Source organism: Schistocerca cancellata, chromosome 4, assembly GCF_023864275.1.
Source record: "Schistocerca cancellata isolate TAMUIC-IGC-003103 chromosome 4, iqSchCanc2.1, whole genome shotgun sequence".
Taxonomy (NCBI): Eukaryota; Metazoa; Arthropoda; class Insecta; order Orthoptera; family Acrididae; genus Schistocerca; species Schistocerca cancellata.
Window position 1 is genome coordinate 310,047,958 of NC_064629.1, and position 24,569 is coordinate 310,072,526.

A 24,569-nucleotide genomic window follows, 5' to 3' on the forward strand; every position below is an offset into this window, starting at 1 on the left:
CTGGATTGTCATCGAAGTACAATCAACTGTGACATATCGGATTTCCTCGGCAGTAGCTAGATGTTTTAACTGCAATAACGAGACGAAACATTAATCTTTTCTTTCCCAGGACTCCAACTTGGCACCTATCACTGTTATATTCTAGAGAAAACGGACGTTAAAAATGGGTTTGTTACACCAGCAGCGACATGTGAGCATGTTTGAACTATAAATAATATGACGGAGAGTTCAGTGCTCACTGGGAATCGAGCCCCACACATATCGTTGTTGACTGCACACAAAGAGACGCCAGCTACCGAATTTTTCTCCACCAGCAGCTCGGAATAACATCCTTGAATCTACAATGATTTCGCAAACAGTTCTGTGTCTCACTGGGTCTCAAAAACGTCAGATACCGTTAGTGTTGACAACGAATGAAAATACATTAAAAATCAAAATTATTACCCATCAGCAGATAGCTGTTCTCATGCTAGAGCTTGATGATACATAATGAAAGCTTTAGTGCTGGGCCAGGATTCGAACCCTTTCACGCGCAATATGTGGAGATGTTGAGGAATCTGCAGTTTTGAACAAACAACAAGTTGCAGTCGAGCTGTTTTGTCACGAAGGGCTCAAATTTTGCGTTAAGGGCGGTCTGAGTTGCATTCCCAGAACAGAACCAATTTTATCGACATACAGAAGCTCAAATAAAAGATGGAATAAGTGTCCTGTGACCCTACATAGCGTTTGTTTCGTCACTAGAAATAAATAACTTGTATAAGAAAGGTTACTGTTGATAGAGTTTCTACGTGTCGCGACTCCTGACTCAACCTAACGTCTACTTGGTAGAGAAGGAATATTATGTTTAACATGAATGTCAGACCACAATGCCATTATACCTTCTTGGTTGGTTGGTTGGTTGTTTCGGGGAAGGAGACCAGACAGCGAGGTCATCGGTCTCATCGGATTAGGGAAGGAAGTCGGCCGTGCCTTATGAAAGGAACCATCCCGGCATTTGCCTGGAGCGATTTAGGGAAATCACGGAAAACCTAAATCAGGATGGCCGGACGCGGGATTGAACCGTCGTCCTCCCGAATGCGAGTCCAGTGTCTAACCACTGCGCCACCTCGCTCGGTATACCTTCTTCACTCGGCGTAGCCAGAAGAGAACAGACTCTGTCGCTCCTTATCAAAAATCATCGGCAGAAGTTGTAATCGAACCCAGACCATAAGTATATGAACCTAGCATCAATCCAAGAGACCAAAAAATTCTCTTCTCTGTCACTCATTTTTCTATCATAACAATGTTGTGCCACACTGGATGAGAATTCTGACACACAGACTCCCTGTAGTGGTTTGCAGCATGTTCAGTACATTCATTTACTTGGTTGACCGAATCGTCATGAAGTAGCTGCCTCGGCTACCCAGTGCATACATTCGACTCTGTTTTGTAATCACCGAAATAAAATCACGTAACTGACACCTACAGAGAACTGCCAACATTGTAGGATGCATAAATTTAAACAGGAAGTGTTCCTTTCGACTTGAGCTACTCTATTGCGCTGTTTGTTAAAAACGCCGTGCAGTGCAAAAGAAAAGCTGTAACTGTCTGTCTCTCAGAAGCCTAGAGCCGGCCATATGCATTATCTCACAGCACTGTGCAATGCGCAAGTTCTGGAGGAATTGTTGTTGAGTTTTGGAGGGGTTGTAGCTATGTGTCAGCTAGTAGCGTTACGGTAAGCGTCGCGCACTGTTGATAAGACATCGCGAGTTTGGGTACATTCACTGCTACGTTTTTTTAAAACGACATACTGCTGTCTGCTGAAGTTATCGATCAAATGGAACTTTGAACAGAATTGCCTTCACTTCTCAACCCAAAATCGTCGCATGTGGAAAAAGGGCTAACTTCTGTGACATTTTGTTTTTTTCAGGTTTGATAGATGGCCAGGCTGCAGATGCATCTCGAAACTTTTGTATATGTATGGAGCGAGCGCATCGTGCCCATATACGCCAGAGAAGTATTTTCTACATTTGCTGTCGTGTGGTAGTGGCATTTATTCTTCTCCATACATTGTTTGACAGCTTTAAAAATGGTTCAAATGGCTCTGAGCACTATGGGACTTAACATCTATGGTCATCAGTCCCCTAGAACTTAGAACTACTTAAACCTAACTAACCTAAGGACAGCACACGACACCCAGCCATCACGAGGCAGAGAAAATCCCTGACCCCGCCGGGAATCGAACCCTGGCGTGGGAAGCGAGAACGCTACCGCACGACCACGCGATGCGGTCTTGACAGCTTCACCCCAGAACAAGTTTTCTACATGCATGTAATCAGTAAACTGCATGTGCATCGTCAGACTGTTACAGATAACGTCAGAGAATTCGCATATATCGTTGATGATTAATTTCGCTCTCATATTTACTATTGTTTCAAGAACACTAAAGGAAATCTTACGAAAATTGTGCACTGTACTATAAGAAATGAAATAAAACTACCCACGATAACCTTACGACGAAAGTCTGTTTTAATAAAACTGAATATCTGTACACAAGCATGCCTCTATCGACACGAATAATACTACTCACTTAGATTTTGAGTGGGTCTGTGTTTGATTGGTATGCTGTGTCATACTCAAGTGGTATGAAAATGTGGCATTTCATAAATAAAGTTATGTATTCCGAGAAACCAAAAATTTGTTTGACAGCAGTGGAAAGAGGCGTTACCTGTTGTGCAGCATTGTAAGTTTTTCACCATTGCGCTATGAGCCGAAAGTATTTTCTTGCGATTTCCTTATCGATGTGTGATCTGACTGCTTGTAGCTGTTTCACAGAAGGGATAAAATCGTTACAGTCAGCAAGACTGGAACCGCAAACCATAACAGACGTTTTCTCTGAGGTTAACACGTTTCCACAGAGCTAGGGAAGATGCATACGTCTACGTCTCCTCTTACGAGACCAGTAGTGGCTAGAACTCGTAAACTGCTATTTAAATGACGAGATTAGATGCGATTTTCACATGCAACGACTTCCCTGGGCTGAAAACCGTAAATTTACAATCTTTTGTTATAGCTCAAGCGTTAATAATAACTCAGATTATTCAATAGAAATGACAGGAAAAATCAAGTGAACTTTGAGGCTTAATTCCGTGCACACCAGGAAGTAGCTCGTCGATCACAGAGTAGCCAAATATACCTTGCCTTGTTGCCAAATCTCAGTTACATTATCAGCGAACCGATGTGGTTCTACAGTGGGTTGGGAAGTGACCATAGCTGACGTCTCAAAGACGTGGCTGCTACGGCCTGGAATACGTAATCCGTTTGATTCACATTTATGTAACTGGGTTTAGGGACTGGAGCGTAGTTACTAATAATACTCAGAACTGACTGCAAACTAAGCTTCATAAATCAGTAACTCTCATAGTTGTTTTTATGTATCTTTCGTAAGTGTACTCAAACCTAAGAAAATCATTGACGAAGATTTTCGTGCCTCGCCGATAGTCGATCACAACAAACAAATAAAAATAAAAAAAAGACTGTGTGCAAGTGTGTGTGTGTGTGTGTGTGTGTGTGTGTGTGTGTGTGTGTGTGTGTGAGAGAGAGAGAGAGAGAGAGAGAGAGAGAGAGAGAGAGAGAGAAGAGAGAGATAGTGAGGGAGGGAGATAAAAATAAAAAAGAATGAGAGAGAGAGTAAAAAATTTTGCAAAGAAACTGAATCATGGTATGTAAAGAAATCTTTCATTAAAATGACATGTTCTACATCATTACGAAATGTCGTATTCATGATCTATGGAACAAGTATTAATCTAATCTAATCTAATCATATCATATTGCTGACTAGTCATGAAGAGGCACGAATTACAGAAATTTTCGCCAATATCAGTAACTAAATCTAAACTTGAAAAAAAAAAGACGACAGTTTTTGTAATAAACCGGGACTCCTTTAAAAACCCTTTCGTCCCTGTTAACTAACCACGAAAGGTATGTGATATACCTCCATTCAGAAGGAACAAAGTGTTCATGCATTTAAAGGTGAAGCGCATGGTGTGAAGTTCTGTGACGGAGATACAAACCCAGCACGCAATCGGATTGTTAACTAAGTAAAATCAAATGTTACGTATCGGTTTTTCTTACCAGCTGCTAGATGTTTGAATCTAAAATAAGGATACAAATTTTTGTGCCTGAGCGACAATCGAACCGCACACCTACCGTCCTCCTTTATCACCCACGAACATAGCTTAAGTAACACTTGCTTACTCACCAACAATAAGAAGTGTGCGTGTTTGACAAGAAATAATGACACGTATTGCGATTGTTGGCAACACATGAACAGACATTAAAAATGTACGTTAATTTTCACTAGCAGACTGGTGTGCACGTGATAGGGCTTGAAATGAAATAATGAATATTTTTGTACTAGATCAGGATTCGGGTCCACATAGTTGCCTCTGGAGGAGACCTAGAGAAGACTGCAGTCTTGGGAAAAGGAACGAAATGTTCCGAGAGATTCAGATCCTCGAAAGATGAGATACGAATTCGAATCACAGTCCAGCACCAAATTTTTCAACGTCTCTAGTTCAATCAAGTACAAGAAAAATAAGAGCCCTGTTCCTTTAAATGGCTATCGTTTCATCAAATAAAATAACATTTTCTAATGTAAGTAAGTTTACTGGAGACAGTATTTCTGTTTACCATGTCTACCGCCTATGTCATTTCCCAACGTAAACCGGCTCTGCCCAATTGGTAATGAAGGAACGTGATGTATAATGCGGATTCTGGATTGTAACGTCTTTCTCTTGAGGTTACCAGAGGTAAAGTAAATCTGTTTGTGCCTCTTAAGAGTAAATGCCTGAACCCACGCATTGCACCTGTGGTAGTTCGTTCCACCAGACAATTGTGGCCACATTTCCCAGCCCCAGGAGTGTGCTGTAACGGATGATGTGCTTAGCTTGCAAAATTAGTCACAGTGGAAAAAATGCGAGTCTATTAAATGGTTAAGTAGAAGCAATCTTCTGACGTGGAGGTTATGCTATTCTCATGTCAGCAGGATGTACAAACTCTTCTAGGCAACATAGCCTCTATGTAAAGCCATTTTGAAATATTCACTAATTCAGCAAAATTCTTAGTTCGATAAAATCCACTGTGAAACGTCAAGTTACCGGATAATTAGATTATTACCGTCATTGTTACTATCATTTTCTTCATACCGTTGCTGGAACACATGTGCTTGAAGATCATTTAATGTCTTTTGGTCATTATAGAAGTAGTTGCTCAAGAAGAGGTTCTTTCCCTGTCTACGGAGTCCTTTTCATGTTAATATCAAACATCAGCAATTACTCGCAGATTACACTAAAACTAAAGTAATTGATGAATACTTTACTTGATAACAAAAACGCGCTGCCTTTCTTAATTTACTTGGGCCTAGAAATGGCTGTCGAGTACTGCCAAACCAAAAGCCCAGGGATCTTACTGCCTTCCGTTACACGTCGGTGTCAGTTCTTCCACAAGATTTGGTCGACGTGACCTGTTGCGAGTTGTGTATGGCAGAGAATGTTCTAGAAAGTCATTTGTTTTCCTTTGAAATAAACAGAGAGATTTTCATTGTAAGCTATCCAAGTTCAAAATTTTCGCATTATTAGTTCAGATTTAATAGTCACTTCTATAATGTAGGAAAGTATTTCACAGTTGCAAAACCCGCATCCGACTCATTGACCTTATACTTAGTCGCTGACCATAAATTCTAGCTCAGAATGACACAACTTTAAGTAACCTAATGTAGCGAAGACTGTTTGCCAGTGCTCTTTTTCACCGGAAAATACGCAATTCACTCATTGGGCTCCAGTAGTACACTGTAACAGTAATTTCTGTGTGTATGCAATGCATGCGGATTGTGTAATTTAGTGATGCTCTCTCTTCCACTTCTGTATACAATATGCCTGACCTAAACGGGCCCTTTATCATTAGAGGCCCTGGGCAGTGCAACATCATACTGACAACAGCAATGTGCTTATACTGACAGCCTCACTGTTCGTTTTAGCTGATTTTTTAATCATTTAAATAGAACAACATGACCTTTCAGTGGGAGACATTTCGTCCCCCTTTTCCTTGTGTAAAATTTGTCAGTAAGCTTTTTGCCGTCCAACCAGTGAAATGCGGCAGAGTACAGCCAGTAAACGATTCACATAACACGATTTAGTGCCGTTAAGACGATTTCTTTAAACATTGTCGTAGCTGAAGGAATTTAGTTTGTTCTTAAATCGTCTTATGCAGCAACGTTCACAGATATCTCAAATATGAAAAGCTCTTTATCCAGGTACGAAGGTTATGAGACAAACTTCCCACAGTTCGTGTCGGGTTGATCTTTTCGTTTGGTAGCACTGCATAAGTATGTTGTCTAAGAGGCATCACAAGTAGTGTTTCTGTAGCTGTGGGAATCATTGGTTGAAAACGAGTTTAACGCCAATGGGTACAGTACTGCTAAGTATTCAAAATGATTATCAACCTGTCTGAGTTCATCCACAAACTGAGGCGTATTTATAATATTGTAGCTAGACTGTGTATCCTTGTCTTCCTTGAGTGGGCATTACACACACGTATACAATACTATGAATACTTCGAACGCTGTAGCTATCGTTGCTCTCATAAAATAATCTTGTTTTGTTAATTTTTCTGGGTGTTCAGCGTGCAATATGTGTTGCAAATAAGTCTTAAACAAATAAATTGTCCGCGAGGTGGGCAATACAATCGTGCTGCCATCAGAATTCTATGTCCGGCAATATGCTCCATCTGGCTACATTGTAGTCTGCGTCATTTCCTGGAGGAAGTCTTGAGTGCAGTCTGAGTGCATCATTTTCCACTGCGATTGTAGTCTTGAGGTAAAACGCAGGACTAGCTAGTACGACATCTGGCAACCGAGAGCACACGTCGACGTAATTTTTATCACACCTTTCCTCTCGGTGCTGACACTACGAGTGTATTTCAAGCGAATCTACAAAATATTTCGCTGTCTGTCACATTGGTAATAACAGTTTGGTTCAACAATATTTTTGCGAGAGATTTCTTGGCCGACCATCCGCCTCTGAACACCGCATGCGTCTGAGTTCTCTGGGACCCGTTTGCTGCCTACCGGCGGCGGCTGAGGCACTGTGCTGTCACGCCTTCTGCTGGCGACGTATGCTCCTCACTCTCGACGATGTAAAATGCTTTAATGTTGTTGAGTGGTGACCCATAAAATCTGTCTACAATTTGTGTTTCACACTCTATTGCAACGGAGGCACAAAACCGTTTTTATTTGGTGTGTATTTTATTACACTAGTATGCAATACATCAATGTGGCACAGATTTAATTTCATTGTGATCTAGTGTGCTATAATTAAAGTGTCATATCCTGTTCTTTTTCCCGTCACAATTGATTCTCCAAATAATTTATTTTTTTCATGCATTCATATGTGTTAGTCAAGGCACAGAGAGTAAATGCAGTGTAATGTGTTTGGTTCCTTTCTTTGATTCCCTCTGGTAAATGGATGCAAAACATAGTGTCAATACTTTTCAGAACCTGCTACATAGCTACTCAGGCATATTGCTTGTTTTGAGGGCTATACATTAATTAATGGAGAAGTGGACGCTGTTCAGAAGTGATATTTAAAATATTCAATTGGATTTAAGGCGACAAAGTTGCCCATATTTGAAGCTACCCAGAGAAAATGTAAGTCACTAGAGCCGCTGTTAGTAAATGTCTGCAGAGAGTTCCTAACTGCTACCGTGGAAATTTAGCATAGAGGCCCTACAGTAATCAAGAGGTTCATTCCCTTCATACTTATCACCCTGGCATGTGAGTCTTATGTGAAGAACAAGATTGAAATTCGTATCGTTGACGGTCGATTCGAATTTCTTCAGAGACGCTTGTATTGTGAAGTAGCTTGACAGTCGGAAATCCAAGATCTATGACCATTAACACAACTTACTGGGTCGAACTACAATGAGGACTTGAAGTCTAAAGGGTTTTCTTCCGATTTCGTTACAGATTTTTTTCTGGAAATTCGTAGCTCCATAAAATAAATCAGAAAAAAGGCTCGCACACGCTGGCTCCTACCACGGTTAGAACTGACGATTCATTGAGCCGTTGCGACAAGACACACGGGCTGTACCACGGGACTACGGACACACTGCTGCGAGCACGCCACTCTCATCATGGTATTGGTCACTCAGCCTCATAACACATCGTAAAGATAATGAAGTTGTAACTTATGTGAAGAACAGCATTTCTTTAGCCAAAAAATTGAATTTTCAGTTCAAATGGCTCTGAGCACTATGGGACTTAACTGCTACGGTCATCAGTCCCCTAGAACTTAGAACTACTTAAACCTAAGTAACCTACGGACAGCACACAACACCCAGCCATCACGAGGCAGAGAAAATCCCTGACCCCGCCGGGAATCGAACCCGGGAACCCGGGCGTGGGAAGCGAGAACGCTACCGCACGACAACGAGATGCGGGCTGAATTTTCGGTCTCAGTGTCTTAGTTTACATGAGGATTACATAGCACGAGTCATTCAAATGGAAAGGGAATATCAATCGAATTTAGCGGGTCAATTCAGTACAATATGTGGAAGTGGTTGCACTGTCACAGTGTTGCCATTGTTTGTGACGGTGTTGCCAATTCTCAGCTGTGCTAGGAACAGCTCTGCAGCGGTATGTGAGGAGAATCCCATGCTCATGTCATAGCAGGATACGGAGAGGAGGCGTGTGGTTTGGTTAATATGCAGCGTTTTCTTCTACCAGTTGTGTCAAACATTCAGGTGTACAACCTTCCATAACGATTACATTTTCCCACAAAATATATACAAACAAAACACTTACCTTGTTACTTTGTGACAAAAGATTATTTCAGTACAATAAAAATTTTTTGGAAATAAACTTTGCCCACCTGTCTCAAAAAGTAAGATAACAAACACTATGCACCTCGAAATCGATTGCATCTATGTGCAGTCTTGTGATCATACAGGTAGAATTTCATGAATTGAACGAGAATGTAGAAAAATGTTGGTGCGAATGGAAGCTGTCAGAAACACAATTAACTAATTATTCTGTATCATGTAATAAGCAATTCATTTGAAAATTCAAAAGAGAAGAAACTAAAAATCATGCCCATTAAGACAGAAAGTAAAGTGCAGATCTGCGCTTTTTCATCTTCCTATCTATACAAATAATGTATACTAACCAGCGTACTCAATGCTTTCGTAGTGTTTCCCTCTTGTTTAGTCTTCTAATGATGAACTGGATCCACACCCATGTGTCTGATTGTTTCTTTGTATCCTTCCATCTACTATCTTTGTGTGTTACTGCTCGGTGTTTAGAAAGCAAAATATTATGCCTGCTCCCACGAGGTATTAGAAAAAAATGGTTCAAATGGCTCTGAGCACTATGCACCTTAACTTCTGAGGTCATCAGTCGCCTAGAACTTAGAACTAATTAAACCTAACTAATCTAAGGACATCACACACATCCATGCCCGAGGCAGGATTCGAACCTGCGACCGTAGCGGTCGCTCGGTTCAGACTGTAGCGCCTAGAACCGCACGGCCATTCCGGCCGGCACGAGGTATTAGAACGAGGTCGCAAGAAGGCTAACGAATTATAATCAAAATACACCGAGACGCCAATTTGTCTGTCGTCATGGTGTTAAGTTGACAGAAATAGTGGGATGTTATTGCCTGTATCACCGGCATCCTGTTGTCGTCTGCTCTTACTGAGATTTTCATATTACCCTGAACATAAGACGCCGAGAGAAATGTGTATATTCTCCGTGACGAAACATCCCACATTCCATTCATCCTGATCCATTCGTAACGTGCATCGGCAGCAGTGAGTGAGAGGAAATCTGTTGTGAGGTGACGAATAACAATGACAATGGTAGTAATAAAAAATCAGTAATCAAATATCTTTTCTGCATTACAGACGATTGTTAAGGATTAACAAAATAACCAAGAAAGACTGAGTGTTTAATTGTCGCACTGCACAGGTCTTCTTACCTCTTTGTTATTGAATACTGTTCTGGTTGTTTGCAGAGAGAAAAGAAAGACCCCTGTAGCCATACATGTCACTAGTACAACGAGATACTAACTATCAACTATTCTTGCTTTACATCACGAAACGAACATGGCGTCACCGAGCTGGAATTTGAAATACATTTCTGTTTTCTCTCTCTGTCTATCTCCCTCTCTTTATTTTTCTTTTTATTTTCTGAGGAATTCTTCGAGAAGTGCGAGTAATAAGCAAGTAATCATATAATCTATTTACAGTTATTTTCATCGAGATACATAATGCAAAAATACACATTTTAAGTGTATTATTGCGTAATTCCAATTATTGACAGTCTATTCGTGAGCTTGCTCGCATTCAGTGGGCTCAAACCCGTCACAGAAGCAAGCAAAGCACAAATATTTCTTGCACCATGCGCAACACACAAACGAAAGAGAAGACGGCAATGGGATGCCAGTGACGCAGGCCACAATACACAACTATTTCTACCGACTTAACACCATGACGACGGAAAAATTGGAGTCTCAGTGTATTTTGATTATAATTCGTTAGCCTTCTTGCGACCTCGTTCTAATACCTCGTGGGAGCAGGCATAATTTATTGCTTTTTGAACACCGAGCAATAACACACAAAGATAGTAGATGGAAGGTTACAAAGAAACAATAAGACTCATGGGTGCGGATCCACTTCATCATTAGAAGACTAAACAATAGGGAAACATTATGAAAGCAATGCATACGCTGATTTGTATACATTATTTGTATAGATCGGAAGAAGAAAAAGCGCAGATCTGCACAGTGCCCGCATCTGCCCTTTAGTTTCTGTCCACACCCATGAGTCTGATTGTTTCTTTGTATCCTCCCATCTACTAAAATTAGATTTGAGAGCAACGATAGCTACAGCGTTCGAAGTATTCATAGTACTGTATACGTGTGTGTAAATGTCTTCCAATGCCCACTCAAAGAAGACAAGGATACACAGTCTAGCTACAGTATTATAAATACGCCTCAGTTTGTGGATGAACCCAGACAGGTTGATAATCATTTTGAATATTTGGCAGTACTGTACCCATTTGTGTTAAACTCGTTTTAAACCAATGATTCCCACAGCTACAGGAACACTACTTGTGACAAAATACTTATGCAGTGCTACCAGACGAAAAGATCAACCTGACACAAACTGTGGGAAGTTTGTCTCACAACCTTCGTACCTGGATAAAGAGCTTTTCATATTTGAGATATCTGTGAACGTTACTGCATAAGACGATTTAAGAACAAACTAAATTCCTTCAGCTACGACAATGTTTAAAGAAATCGTCTTAATGGCACTAAATCGTGTCATGTGAATCGTTTACTGGCTGTACTCTGCCGCATTTCACTAGTTGGAAGGCAAAAAGCTTACTGACAAATTTCACACAAGGAAAAGGGGGACGAAATGTCTCCCACTGGAAGGTCATGTTGTTCTATTTAAATGATTACAAAATCAGCTAAAACGAACAGTGAGGCTGTCAGTATAAGCACATTACTGTTGTCAGTATGATGTTGCACTGCCTAGGGCCTGTAATGATAAAGGGCCCGTTAGGTCAGGCATATTGTATACAGAAGTGGAAGAGAGAGCACCACTAAATTCCACAATCCGCACGCATTGCATACACACAGAAATTACTGCTACAGTGTACTATTGGAGCCCAATGAGTGAATTGCATATTTTCCGGTGAAAAAGAGCACTGGCAAACAGTTTTCACTACATTGGGTTACTTAAACTGGTGTCATTCTGAGCTAGAATTTATAGTCAGCGACTAAGTATAAGGTCAATGAGTCGGATGCGGGTTTTGCAACTGTGAAATACTTTCCTACATTATAGAAGTGAATATTAAATCTGAACTAATAATGCGAAAATTCTGATGCGCTCTCCCTATACATAATACAAAAGTTTCGAGATGCATCTGCAGCCTGGCCATCTGTCAAACCTGTGAAGAATAAAACGTCGCAGAAGTTAGCCCTTTTTACACATGCGGATATTTTGGGTTGAGAAGTGAAGGGAATTATGTTCAAAGTTCCACTAGATCGATAACTTCAGCAGACAGCAGTATAGCGTTTTAAAAAACGTAGCAGTGAATGTACCCTAACTCGCGACGTCATATCGACAGTGCGCGACGCTTACCGTTATGCTACTAGCTGACACATAGCTACAACCCTTCCAAAACTCAACAACAATTCCTCCAGATCTTGCGCATTGCACAGTGCTGTGAGATAATGCATATAGCCGGATCTAGACTTCTGAGAGACAGACAGTTACAGCTTTTCTTTTGCACTGCACGACGTTTTTAACAAACAGATAGCGCAATAGAGTAGCTCAAGTCGAAAGGAACACTTCCTGTTTAAATTTATGCATCCTACAATGTTGGCAGTTCTCTGTAGGTGTCAGTTACGCGATTTTATTTCGGTGATTACAAAACAGAGTCGAATGTATGCACTGGGTAGCCGAGGCAGCTACTTCATGGCGATTCGGTCAACCAAGTAAATGAATGTACTGAACATGCTGCAAACCACTACAGGGAGTCTGTGTGTCAGAATTCTCATCCAGTGTGGCACAACATTGTTATGATAGAAAAATGAGTGACAGAGAAGAGAATTTTTTGGTCTCTTGGATTGATGCTAGGTTCATATACTTATGGTCTGGGTTCGATTCCAACTTCTGCCGATGATTTTTGATAAGGAGAGACAGATTTAGTTCTCTTCTGGCTACGCCGAGTGAAGAAGGTATAATGGCATTGTGGTCTGACATTCATGTTAAACATGATATTCCTTCTCAACCAAGTAGACGTTAGGTTGAACCACAATAAAGTCAGGAGTCGCGACACGTAGAAACTCTATCAACAGTAACCTTTCTTATACAAGTTATTTATTTCTAGTGACGAAACAAACGCTATGTAGGGTCACAGGACACTTATTCCATCTTTTATTTGAGCTTCTGTATGTCGATAAAATTGGTTCTGTTCTGGGAATGCAACTCAGACCGCCCTTAACGCAAAATTTGAGCCCTTCGTGACAAAACAGCTCGACTGCAACTTGTTGTTTGTTCAAAACTGCAGATTCCTCAACATCTCCACATATTGCGCGTGAAAGGGTTCGAATCCTGGCCCAGCACTAAAGCTTTCATTATGTATCATCAAGCTCTAGCATGAGAACAGCTATCTGCTGATGGGTAATAATTTTGATTTTTAATGTATTTTCATTCGTTGTCAACACTAACGGTATCTGACGTTTTTGAGACCCAGTGAGACACAGAACTGTTTGCGAAATCATTGTAAATTCAAGGATGTTATTCCGAGCTGCTGGTGGAGAAAAATTCGGTAGCTGACGTCTCTTTGTGTGCAGTCAACAACGATATGTGTGGGGCTCGATTCCCAGTGAGCACTGAACTCTCCGTCATATTATTTATAGTTCAAACATGCTCACATGTCGCTGCTGGTGTAACAAACCCATTTTTAACGTCCGTTTTCTCTAGAATATAACAGTGATAGGTGCCAAGTTGGAGTCCTGGGAAAGAAAAGATTAATGTTTCGTCTCGTTATTGCAGTTAAAACATCTAGCTACTGCCGAGGAAATCCGATATGTCACAGTTGATTGTACTTCGATGACAATCCAATTAGGTTCTGGGTTCGAATCCCTGTGCAACACAAAGATTTACCTCACGGCACTTCAAGTATGCTACTTGTGAAGAAGAAATATTTAATATCTCTCATAGTTCGTTAACAGGGACAATAGATGCTGGGTAGGAATTCGCGCCCGTTAACAGTGTTTACGTTATGTAATTTAAAGTTGATATTTGCTAACTGATACTGTCTAAAATCGAGGTATATCACTTTCTGTATGCCTAGTCAGGAATGACTATTAGTTTCCGTCAGTCACGAAGTCTTTGCTTAGTCTGCATGACCTGGGTTTGAATCCATATGCAGAACGAGACGGTTCGTCGTGTCATTTGAAGTTCATACATATTCTCAACTAGCTGCTCGTGAATAACTTAAATTTTTAATGTCATTTTGTGTTAAACAGTAAGTAAGGTATGTTATTTTGAAGAGGAAATCATGAATACGACGCACGTACTACGCGAATTACCTATCTGACGTAATAATGAGAGTGGTAACATTTCATGTATGTAATTTATTGTAATAAATGTGAACTGACAAGCCTGAAGAACCGTCTTGTCTGTGATAAGATGTTCCCTGATATTTGTAGTACCTTCGTATTACTTTACATCTTGAGTTATTGCGATACAGAGCAGTTTTTTCTAGTGGTTACTTGTTGGAACCATTTTCAATAGTCAAAAGACTGTACCGAGGGGCGATTAGAGGATCTGATAGACAGCTGCGCTATGTGGGTTGCATTCGAATCAGGCGAAATGCAATTCATGAGGTTCGGATACTTTTGAGCATCACTGTACATGATCACAGATGATGTCAATGGCTGGCAAGGTTATTAAGCGGGAATGGGGTCAAGCTAATATGAAGCCTCCATCAAAATATCTGACTGTAGGTGAGGTACTGACCCAGATTGTGAAACGGTAGCTGAACGTCAATACGATACAGGCTGGTTTGAAATACAGGGCTGCATGTAAGATGGACTTACTGCAGGGAATACTAAGTCCTCAGACAAAGATTGCTAATAGGCCTAGGTTACGATATGCTCACCACTGAATTGCCCAACGAGTGATGTGGAGAACGGCCGTAGGTATGCAGCTGCAAAGGCTGCGGCCGGCGTACCCCCGCGCCGTGATGTGAAGAGAATCAGCTAGCGCGCCGAAAAAACCAAGATCGTCCTCTGTGGCGGCTATCTGCCATTTTGACGAGGGTACAGCGTACCTCGGCCGAACTGCCCAGAGCGTCCTCTATTCTGGACATCCACCAGATGCCACGAAAATCTCTCCTCTCGTCCCTCCTCGACATCAATCCACATGGAGTCGCCAAAAATTGTCCCCTCCAATGGGCAAACTGCTCGCGCAAATTGCGCCAGTGGCGTAATTATAATACTGCGTCAGAACTTTTGCCTAGACACGGCATAGAGGAAGTTTGCCGCCAAAATCTATGCTCTCCCCCGCTAAACTTGGTGCCAGAGAAACGCACGCCAGCTGCTTTAAGTAGTTCTAAGTCTAGGGGACTGATGGCCTCAGATGTTAAGTCCCATAAAGCTCAGAGCCATTTGAACCATTTGAACTACTCCTTCTCATTGTCATCTGACAGTTGAAAATAACACAGATCTTCCAGGTAAAGCCAGTGACGCCATCATGAAATAACAAACCCACAGTCATACCATTGTCAAAGAGACGGATAGTCGTCTTCGGTTCATTGGTAGAATTTTGGGAGGATGTGGTTCATCTGTAAAGGAGACCGCTTATAAAACACTAATACGACCTATTCTTGAGTACTGCTCGAGCGTTTGGGATCCCTATCAGGTCGGATTGAGGGAGGACATAGAAACAATTTGTTACTGGTAGGTTTGATCATCACGCGAGTGTTACGGAAATGCTTCAGGAACTCGGGTGGGAGTTTCTAGAGGAAAGGAGGCGTTCTTTTCGTGAATCGCTACTGAGGAAATTTAGAGAACCAGCATTTGAGGCTGACTGCAGTACAATTTTACTGCCGCCAACTTATATTTCGCGGAAAGACCACAAAGATAAGATAAGAGAGATTAGGGCTCGTACAGAGGCATATAGGCAGTCATTTTTCCCTCGTTCTGTTTGGGAGTGGAACAGGGAGAGAAGATGCTAGTTGTGGTACGAGGTACCCTCCGCCACGCACCGTATGGTGGATTGCGGAGTATGTATGTAGATGTAGATGTAGAGCCCCTACGCTGAGCCTTCCGTGTGGCATCGCAGGTCGTCGGCCTCGCTGCTTGCTGACGTCATATGCACCCCCGCCTCTGCTGAGAGCCACATGGCCCAGTCGACCCAACTCTCGCGAAAGATGGAAGGATGTCTGACATTGCTTACGAATGTAAGCCTCAAATGCTGGTTCTCTAAATTTCCTCAGTAGCAATTCGCGAAAAGAACGCCTCCTTTCATCGGATTAGGGAAGGATGGGGAAGGAAGTCGGCCGTGCCCTTTCAGAGGAACCATCCCGGCATTTACCTGGTGTGATTTAGGGAAATTACGGAAAACGTAAATGAGGATGGCCGGACGCGGGATTGAACCGCCGTCCTCCCGAATGCGAGTCCAGTGTCTAACCACTGCGCCACCTCGCTCGGTGTGGTATAAAAATTTGATAGTCGGTTAGTCTTAAATACACTATCCACTAGCCCAATGTGAGTCAAAATGACCCCAGTTTCACATGCCAACATCCTACCCATCACCGTTGAAGCATTAGTGCCTTCATCGTGAGTAAAATATGTGTAGTTCCTCTGACCTTTAAGAATGGCAACTTAGCTTAATATGCACAAAATCGACTAAAAGTAATATTAACTACGATCTCAATACGTACGTTTCCCCTCTGTCCACCAACTCATCGTTGTCTTTCTTGGGCAAACCCAGGTAAATTGTGTAAATCCACGTGTCATAATTGGCCTCGAATAGCCTGGTCATCGTTCTACTCGTAGTTCTTATCCGTCAGTGCATAGTTACCGACTAAGGTGGGTGTATCATGTGCGATGGGTTGACTGTCCTGTGGCTACATCAGTGAAGTGTCCACTTGTATATAATTTCCTCCTCATGGCTGCCCCTTCCCCCAGTTTTTGGTTTCTGAAACTCACAAGGGTACGTTAATCAAATGCTTCACGTTTCTAATTCAATAATATAAAACACAGCGGTCAGACATTACATACATAACGTTGTTCATCTGTGCCATACAGTAAATGCTGCACCTTCCAAGGGAACCAAACCGTCGTATTCCTCCTACTGATCGGCCTATTTTTCAGTTCTTCGTTTCGTGCAGTCAGAACTATGGCGTCCTGCGGCCAGTGTGCGGTAAACGACGTCTATAGCGAGAGAGAGAGAGAGAGAGAGAGAGAGAGAGAGAGAAAGAAAGAGAGAGCGCCAATGTGCAATCGCCTTGCACACGTACTGTCGTGATGTTATTCTTGTGGGGACCAAGCCCTTTAGGCTCACCTCGAGTAATATCCGCTCCTATGGCAACCACGCTGACTATCAGCAAAGAACCACGAAATCTAGCCGTTTGGGCTAATCTCGCCTAATACGCTCATCCCTGGCGCAGACACAGCCGAAGACAGCCACGAAAATCTAATGCACAACGCTTCAGTGACGTGGCCAAACGCAAAGACGCAAAAGGAACACAACGCTGTGCCTCAGCAGAAAGACAACCAAGTCATGGAGTCTAAACAGTTTGGAATACGGAATGCGAATCAAGGCAACAAATTCCCTCGTATAACACGCAATGTGACTAGAATGCAATGGTCCGCCTCACTTTCCTGAATCATCTCTCTAGAAAAGTAACAATAATGACTCCTGATTCTGATTTCTGCAACTTGACTGTTTCTTTTCTCTGCATACAATGGCAAACCTAGTTATCCACAATTCATAACTACCGTGCAAAATTAGTGCACTGGACACATACAAAATTTATTACTGACACAATTACACACTCTCATCCATAATGCTCTAAAGAGAAACCCCAGTTTTTTGATCCCATACAAGCTCCTTAAACAATAATCTACACTACAACATACCCAAAAATTATTCTATCTACCATAATAGCCAAAAATCCCACCTCTCTCCCTTCTCCCTTATTCTATGAAATGTTTGTGGGGCTGATACGGTGGGCGCTGATCGACTTTCTAGATTTTAATGTTTCAACTTCAATAGCAGTGTGGTGGGCAATTCTTTTGATGCGTACTGGTCTACTGTAGACAGTAAAGAATTTGTGACAAAGCTGCTTCTGTTTATTGGAGAACAAACTTTTTGTCCGATGAAAAATTCTCGCTCTCGGGCCTTCCTGTCAGAGCGTTTCTTCCTTCTCCTTCCTGCAATCTGTATCTTGTGCAGTGCATCCTTCACTATCTTTTTGTGCTGTTCTCAGGTTCTTGGGGGAAGTGATCGACTTCTCGCATCATCTCCTTAGGCTGCCGGTTCGGAAGTACAGTAACCGGGGACATCACTGTCCTTCCATGGGGTATCTCGTAGATAATATCTTGTAAATCTTTCAGGAAGATATCTACATCTACATCTACATTCATCTACATTTATACTCCGCAAGCCACCCAACGGTGTGTGGCGGAGGGCACTTTACGTGCCACTGTCATTACCTCCCTTTCCTGTTCCAGTCGCGTATGGTTCGCGGGAAGAACGACTGTCTGAAGGCCTCTGTGCGCGCTCTAATCTCTCTAATTTTACATTCGTGATCTCCTCGGGAGGTATTAGTAGGGGGAAGCAATATATTCGATACCTCATCCAGAAACGCACCCTCTCGAAACCTGGCGAGCAAGCTACACCGCGATGCAGAGCGCCTCTCTTGCAGAGTCTGCCACTTGAGTTTGTTAAACATCTCCGTAACGCTATCACGGTTATCAAATAACCCTGTGACGAAACGCGCCGCTCTTCTTTGAATCTTCTCTATCTCCTCCGTCAACCCGATCTGGTACGGATCCCACACTGATGAGCAATACTCAAGTATAGGTCGAACGAGTGTTTTGTAAGCCACCTCCTTTGTTGATGGACCACATTTTCTAAGGACTCTCCCAATGAATCTCAACCTGGTACCCGCCTTACCAACAATTAATTTTATATGATCATTCCACTTCAAATCGTTCCGCACGCATACTCCCAGATATTTTACAGAAGTAACTGCTACCAGTGTTTGTTCCGCTATCATATAATCATACAATAAAGGATCCTTCTTTCTATGTATTCGCAATACATTACATTTGTCTATGTTAAGGGTCAGTTGCCACTCCCTGCACCAAGTGCCTATCCGCTGCAGATCTTCCTGCATTTCGCTACAATTTTCTAATGCTGCAACTTCTCTGTATACTACAGCATCATCCGCGAAAAGCCGCATGGAACTTCCGACACTATCTACTAGGTCATTCATATATATTGTGAAAAGCAATGGTCCCATAACACTCCCCTGTGGCACACCAGAGGTTACTTTAACGTCTGTAGACGTCTCTCCGTTGATAACAACATGCTGTGTCCTGTTTGCTAAAAACTCTTCAATCCAGCCACACAGCTGGTCTGATATTCCGTAGGCTCTTACTTTGTTTATCAGGCGACAGTGCGGAACTGTATCGAACGCCTTCCGGAAGTCAAGAAAAATAGCATCTACTTGGGAGCCTGTATCTAATATTTTCTGGGTCTCATGAACAAATAAAGCGAGTTGGGTCTCACACGATCGCTGCTTCCGGAATCCATGTTGATTCCTACATAGTAGATTCTGAGTTTCCAAAAACGACATGATATTCGAGCAAAAAACATGTTCTAAAATTCTACAACAGATCGACGTCAGAGATATAGGTCTATAGTTTTGCGCATCTGCTCGACGACCCTTCTTGAAGACTGGGACTACCTGTGCTCTTTTCCAATCATTTGGAACCTTCCGTTCCTCTAGAGACTTGCGGTACACGGCTGTTAGAAGGGGGGCAAGTTCTTTCGCGTACTCTGTGTAGAATCGAATTGGTATCCCGTCAGGTCCAGTGGACTTTCCTCTGTTGAGTGATTCCAGTTGCTTTTCTATTCCTTGGACACTTATTTCGATGTCAGCCATTTTTTCGTTTGTGCGAGGATTTAGAGAAGGAACTGCAGTGCGGTCTTCCTCTGCGAAACAGCTTTGGAAAAAGGTGTTTAGTATTTCAGCTTTACGCTTGTCATCCTCTGTTTCAATGCCATCATCATCCCGGAGTGTCTGGATATGCTGTTTCGAGCCACTTACTGATTTAACGTAAGACCAGAACTTCCTAGGATTTTCTGTCAAGTCGGTACATAGAATTTTACTTTCGAATTCACTGAACGCTTCACGCATAGCCCTCCTTACGCTAACTTTGACATCGTTTAGCTTCTGTTTGTCTGAGAGGTTTTGGCTGCGTTTAAACTTGCAGTGAAGCTCTCTTTGCTTTCGCAGTAGTTTCCTAACTTTGTTGTTGTACCACGGTGGGTTTTTCCCGTCCCTCACAGTTTTACTCGGCACGTACCTGTCTAAAACGCATTTTACGATTGCCTTGAACTTTTTCCATAAACATTCAACATTGTCAGTGTCAGAACAGAAATTTTCGTTTTGATCTGTTAGGTATTCTGAAATCTGCCTTCTATTACTCTTGCTAAACAGATAAACCTTCCGCCCTTTTTTTATATTCCTATTAACTTCCATATTCAGGGATGCTGCAACGGCCTTATGATCACTGATTCCCTGTTCTGCACTTACAGAGTCGAAAAGTTCGGGTCTGTTTGTTACCAGTAGGTCCAAGATGTCATCTCCACGAGTCGGTTCTCTGTTTAATTGCTCGAGGTAATTTTCGGATAGTGCACTCAGTATAATGTCACTCGATGCTCTGTCCCTACCACCCGTCCTAAACATCTGAGTGTCCCAGTCTATATCTGGTAAATTGAAATCCCCACCTAAGGCTATAACATGCTGAGAAAATTTATGTGAAATGTATTCCAAATTTTCTCTCAGTTGTTCTGCCACTAATGCCGCTGAGTCGGGGGGGTCGGTAAAAGGAGCCAATTATTAACCTAGCTCGGTTGTTGAGTGTAACCTCCACCCATAATAATTCACAGGAACTATCCACTTCTACTTCACTACAGGATAAACTACTACTAACAGCGACGAACACTCCACCACCGGTTGCATGCAATCTATCCTTTCTAAACACCGTCTGTACCTTTGTAAAAATTTCGGCAGAATTTATCTCTGGCTTCAGCAAGCTTTCTGTACCTATAACGATTTCAGCTTCAGTGCTTTCTATCAGCGCTTGAAGTTCCGGTACTTTACCAACGCAGCTTCGACAGTTTACAATTACAATACCGATTGCTGCTTGGTCCCCGCATGTTCTGACTTTGCCCCGCACCCGTTGAGGCTGTTGCCCTTTCTGTACTTGCCCGAGGCCATCTAACCTAAAAAACCGCCCAGCCCACGCCACACAACCTCGGCTACCCGTGTAGCCGCTTGTTGCGTGTAGTGGGCTCCTGACCTATCCAGCGGAACCCGAAACCCCACCACCCTATGGTGCAAGTCGAGGAATCTGCAGCCCACACGGTCGCAGAACCGTCTCAGCCTCTGATTCAGACCCTCCACTCGGCGCTACATTGTGCGCTGTTTTGCGCAATAGATCCAACATAGATCGCCCAATTTCGTCATCACGCGTTTCGCCAGGTTTAAGTTCAGATGATGTGATGATATATAGAACGGGTAGAGGCGACGTTCTTAAGCATCGCCTGCCAAGTCTTGTATCGACATTGTGGCCCGTTGCCAGGAATTTTACTGTCCACATGTCCTGCCTGAGGCAGCGAATCTTTTCACAAAGCCCTCGCCACCACTCGTCCCTTTTCCATTTTTACAGTCATTGTGACATACTTTGGTGTCAGCTCGACGACTACCACAACGTAGCGTCTTAGGGTAGGGTCCCATCAAGCCCGTCATGGCTACCTGTTTCAATTTTTTTTTGGAATTATCGGATAAGATGGGGGTTTTAACCTCACAGTGGTGTGACAATACCTTTCTTATTCTTCCTTCGATATTGTTAAAAAAATCATAGAGGCTACAGCTTTAGGTAGAAATTTCTTGGGCCGAAATGGCCATAGCTGAGATGCGTATCCCAGACAACATTGTTTATCAGCTCATCTGGTATACATAGTCGCTAAACTGACTCATCAACGTTGCTCTGCTGGAACAAAACTCACTTCCTCGAAAGGTAAAACTGCTGGATGGTGACTTGGGTCTTGTCCTTCCACTTTCGCTACAATGCGAGCAACGCATTGTCTCTGTCCTGTTCCTTCTTAATATCCTTCATGCTGTTGGTCACGTAGTCCTCAAATGCAACTTTCTGCAAATAGTGTAAACTAAAATGGTAACCTTTTGCATCATCACTGCCATTTTCAACAAGGTCAATAGGCGAAAGAGATAGCGCATCCGCAATTAAATTGCTTTTGCCCGGTACATGCGTGATCATAAAGTCGAATTCCTGGACGACGAGAATCCACCTGGCCAGTCTTCCATGGGTTAATTTAGCAGTAAGAAGAAATTTAAAAGTCCTGTGACTGGTGTATGCTTTTGTTTTCTCTCGAATAAAAAGAATCGTAACTTCTGAAACCTCCACACGATTGCCAAATGGTTCAAATGGCTCTGAGCACTATGGGACTTAACATCTGAGGCCATCAGTCCCCTAGACTTAGAACTACTTAAACCTAACTAACCTAAGGACATCACGCACATCCATGCACGAGGCATCATTCGAACCTGCGACTGTAGGAGCAGCGCTGGCGCGATTGACAGCGCTTCCAGTTCGGTTACTGAGTAGTTCATCTCTACTTTGGTCAAAACTCTGCTACCGAATGCGATCGTCTTCTGTACAATGGTCCACTCTTCTTCGTATTCTTGGGATAACATAATTCCAAGTCCCAAATAGATGCTATCCAAGACCATACAAAATTCCCAGGAAAGGTCAGAGTGGGTAAGAAACGGTGCATTAACTATCGCAGTTTTGAGAAACTGAAACTCTCGTTCTGTGTCGTTATCCGAGATTCAAGAGGTTTCTTCTCTGTGAGTTGACATAGGCGGGAAACTACTAAAGTGTCAATACTGACGAATTTGACACGGCAAGTGAATCGAGAAATTTTTGTGCAACAATGTCTTCTTCTTGTCTCACCCTCTGTGACTGCTGCTAATGTTAGTGTGAGGGATCGTTACCCTCCAACTCTTACTAGCGCAGGGCTGGAGTACTTCTGACCACCAATTCGTAGGGGTCACTCACTGCTGGGCTGGAAACCGCTATTGTTTTGTAAGGATGCAGACCGAGGACCTGTGCAACATCACTAGATTCAATAAAACAGTATTCAAGATGATTTCATTAATTACTGAGAATACGAATTTTTGCCGTGTCTCATGCGTCAGCTGGTAGCTACTTAATCCAGAGAAGAATCTGCTGAGTGCAACAACGGATACGAGGCTGCCGAGGACGACGACGCATCAGCCCAAAGTGGAAGTCGATGGCCCCCTGCTGCAGTGGTTTACCACCCGCTGGATAGGTAGGCACGCCCTATCGGTAGCCCTGCTTGGAGATAGCAGTAATCGTGACGCGTACGTTTGATTTGCACGCAGTTTCGGCGAGTACTCAATCCGTCCCAGATCACTGCCCATGTTGTCCCAATAGGTGTACTGTGATTTCAGGTGAAGCAACGTCGTGCTGAATGCTGAAACTTGCCCGCCGGTGTGGTAGGCTGTCAGACTGGTATGACACTGAAGTTTGAGGTCAGATTCTGGAGCCACGTTAGTTGACCTCTTGACTACCCACCAGTGCTGGGTGCGGTGCTGACTTCATTACTGGATGCTGGAATTCATCATACATGGCTACGTATTGCTGGCCTCGTAAGGCAGCAAAAGTAAGACTAACGCTAGAACTATCTCACCCACAAGATGTTACTGCACCATAACCAGAGAATTAAGTGTAAACGACATTAACGCTATCTATTCTACTCATAGAGTACTCTAGGTTAGAGGGGTTGAAAGATTTATGTCGTCCAGGAAAGTTTTCACTGTATGACGTCATTCGTAATGGCCGAATTGGGACGGCTCTTCTCGAGTCGTCAGCGGTCTTCAGTTCCACTACATTTGCTTGACGAATTTGTTACAATGTCTTTCTGTACTGCTTAGTCAAACCAGGCCAGGCGATATTGCGTCCTACCTACCTCTTACTCAAAGTTACCAAGGAAGTTCGGTCTGCACTCTTCTAGCGATGTTCTGTTGAGATGGCTCTCAGTGTCGAGCAAGAGTGTCGGAGTCGCTGTCTTCCTGACGTAATAAGGGTATTAAAATGTCTATGCTTCCCTATTGGCTGCTGTTGATGCTTCCGCATGATTGAGTAATGCCGGCTATTCGAACTTAATAATAATAATAATAATAATAATAATATCAATAATAAATCCATAATTATCCACTAAAATACATGTTAAAGGCTATCAATAAATCGCCCATACAGTCGCGTGAAAACTTTCAAAGACTAACTATGTCACAGCAACTAGTGCTGTTTATGGTCAAGTTAAAACAGAGCGCTTGTAAATGCATCAGCATGGGGATAGCGTTGGATCGTAAGTTTCATTCAGCGGTTGTATTCGAAAATTCGTGATATAGCGACGTTGAAGTAATATTTTCCCTAGATGAATGGAGTTTTCTATGTAGTGTCTCAATACAGATTCTTGCTTTATTCCATGGTAACACTCTCTCCCCCTCAGCGATACTAGGGTACCGTACTGTCACAGTGAGGGACTTCCCACGAACAATTAAACTGTTCAATGAGAGAGACCGCACTCATTTAAAAGAGCACGTGTTTAGGAATTTAATGTATTCCAGTTCTGCAGTTCAACATGCTATAGACTGTTTACAAAGATGA